The sequence below is a fragment of the Papio anubis genome, chromosome 5, assembly GCF_008728515.1.
Source record: "Papio anubis isolate 15944 chromosome 5, Panubis1.0, whole genome shotgun sequence".
NCBI classification, from domain to species: Eukaryota; Metazoa; Chordata; class Mammalia; order Primates; family Cercopithecidae; genus Papio; species Papio anubis.
In genome coordinates, this window is record NC_044980.1 from 42,179,161 (window position 1) to 42,182,118 (window position 2,958).

At 44.5% G+C, this 2,958-nt stretch overlaps 1 pseudogene across 1 annotated transcript; it reads right to left on the reverse strand.

Annotated features, from left to right (window-relative positions):
- Nucleotides 1-718: 718 nt before the first annotated feature.
- Nucleotides 719-2,752, reverse strand: LOC103885072 (annotated as a pseudogene). The gene is made up of 2 exons (XR_001903361.3): nucleotides 1,920-2,752; nucleotides 719-1,609 (listed from the first exon to the last, which is right to left on the reverse strand). The product of XR_001903361.3 is annotated as a spermine synthase pseudogene (transcript).
- Nucleotides 2,753-2,958: the final 206 nt, after the last annotated feature.

Below are 2,958 nucleotides of genomic sequence, written 5' to 3' on the forward strand. Positions count from 1 at the left end.
GTTTTCAAGACCTTCTTTGCACTTCTCAATTTCTCCAAGTAGTTCTGGAAATGTACACACCCACGCACTTGCCTTTGCCCAAGTTCCTGCTCCTTGCCTTCTTTATGTTTACTCTTCCCTAGGGGAGCCAAAACCAACACTAATTAGCAGTGAATTCAATCTCACCTCTAGGATACTAAACGGTCAGTGTTTACCCAGGATTCCAACCATCTCTAGTCCCTTTCCCCCAAAGATCAAAGACTTGCTGTTAAATATCCAGCCTTGAAGGAAAGTTCTGAGAGCTGCTTCAACTATAACATTTATTCCTTAAGTTTTATCTCCCCTATCATAATGTATCCTTTCATGCCCATGTGGCTTTACATACCCAGTTTTCCCTAACTGGAACACACTTGCTCTTTTCTTTTTCTTTTTCTTTTTTTTTTTTTTTTTTTTTTTTGAGACAGAGTCTCACTCTGTCACCCAGGCTGGAATGCAGTGGCGTGATCTCAGCCCACTGCAACCTCCGCTTCCCGGATCAAGCGATTCTTCTGCCTCAGCCCCCCGAGTAGCTGGGACTACAGGTGCCTGCCACCAGGCTCGGCTAATTTTTGTATTTTTAATAGAGACGGGGTTTCACTATATTGCTCAGGCTGGTCTTGAACTCCTGACCTTGTGATCTGCCTGCCTCGGCCTCCCAAAGTGCTGGGATTACAGGCGTGAGCCACTGCACCCAACCACACTTGCTTTTTTCTTTTTTTCTTTTTCTCTTTTGTAATTTTAATTGAAGCAATTCTTACTCATTTTTTTAACTTTCTCTTGAAAGCACCAAATTTTAATATCTAAGTCAACTTTTGGGGAAAGAAACATCATCAAGATCTTTCCTTCAGCACAAAACAACGATGTTCATTCCTCCAAACATCTAAACTGAAGATCTACCAAAACAAAAACAAAAACAAAAGTCCACAGAGAAATAAAAAGGAACAAAAATCACATTCCAGGAGGGGTCAGTGCATTTAGCAGTCTTCGCTGTGCTGTCTAACCATCCTTCAGCCGACTTTCAAAAAAATAACACCCTAAGCTCATCAAAATACAGATTTCCCATTTGCTTTTTTAATTTAAAAATAATAATTAAAAAAAGGAAAACTTTGAGGAATTCACAATCAATTACCTGACTCATTTTGATGTCATGTACAACATATGGCGGTCAGGAAGGCCATTTGCAACACATGTGATTTAGGGGCTATTCATCTTCAAGGTTTAGCTTTCTTTCAATGAGTATAAAATACCCACAATTCCAAGTACGAAGGGACACAGAGGATCTCCTTTGAGAATTCCACAGGACAATACAGGCGCCCCAGCTGTTCTTCATAGAGTGACAGCGCTTCTGTCAGATTGATACATTTCCCCTGTGTAAAGTACTTCCCATCCTGTTTCAATACTTTCATTGAGAGGTCAAGAATCAGTCTGCGAAACTCCCATGTGGAATCTTCTTCTGGAGACATGGAGATTGGAACAGCTGTCAAATCATTAATCACATAATAAGATTATCTCCCTTCTTTGGCATACTTCTTCAGTACCGGAATACAGTCTTCTATTAGAACCTGATAGCAGCCTCCTTTAAGATTGTCTAGCAGGGCGCGGTGGCTCAAGCCTGTAATCCCAGCACTTTGGGAGGCCGAGGCGGGCGGATCACGAGGTCAGGAGATCGAGACCATCCTGGCTGTCATGGTGAAACCCCTGCCTCTACTAAAATACAAAAACTAGCCGGGCGCAGTGGCGGGCTCTGTAGTCCCAGCTACTCGGAGGCTGAGGCAGGAGAATGGCCTGAACCTGAGGCGGAGCTTGCAGTGAGCCGAGATCGCGCCACTGCACTCCAGCCTGGGTGACACAGCGCGAGACTCCGTCTCAAAAAAAAAAAAAAAAAAAAAAAAGATTGTCTAAGATACCGCCACACGTTTTTCACATATACTTCTTACATCCATTGATCACCATTTGGTCAAGCTCTACCATAGTGACCATCTTTGGTTTTAGTTTGACTATTTCACACAATATGCCCCCGCGTTTGTCTCCCAGAATGAGTACATCTTTGCCAGTGTAATCTTCTTTGCCACTGCCCATGATGGCCCAGGTATACAACAAATCACTCTCTGGTAAATTAACATCCCCACTCAGGATGAGAATATTTGCAAACTGCTTCAAGTGTAGAATTTTTATATTTTGATAAGATGAATCTTCATCATATACCACCTCAATCTATGTTGTATTCAACCAGGCGCCCATCGGCAATGGGCCAATATCTGTTGATGGCTCCTCCTCCAACTATGGGTGGTAATCGCTTTATCTGCCCAGTACAGTCCTGACTCAATTCTTTCATTCTTTCTTCTACTTTGTTCAAAATACTGTCGATCTCCTTTGCCTTGTGTGTCACCATCGTAACTCTGAAGGTCCAGCAACACAATCCATGTAGGTAAATTCTCAAATTGGCAAAGCTGCCGTTCTTGTTTGTGCAGGTTGCTAAATAGCCATGGTCCTTCCAGGTGTGCACCGACTCCGCCATCCCCCGACTCTGGAAAATGGACTGGAGGCTTTTTAGAATGGTCTCACCACCAGCTTTGGCGCCAAGCATGAAGTCAAGCCTGCTGTGCTGCTGCCTTAGTGAGGCCTGGGGGAGTGGCCTCGGGAGACTGGGGGGCTGAGTCAGGCTGCGGCAGGCAGGGAGTGCGCTGCACCCAGGGAGGCCAGGACTAACACTTGCTCTTTTCTTATTCAGCCTTCAAGACCCTCCTAATTTACTTTCTTGGATTTTCTTTCTTCTCCCCCACCTAACTTTTTCTTTTCTTTTCTCTTCTTTTTTGAGACAGGGTCTCACTCTGTCACCCGTGCTGGAGTGCAGCGGCACAATCATGGCTCACTACAGCCTTGACCCCTAGGCTCAAGCAGTCCTTCTCCCTTAGTTTTCCAAGTAGCTGGGACTACAGG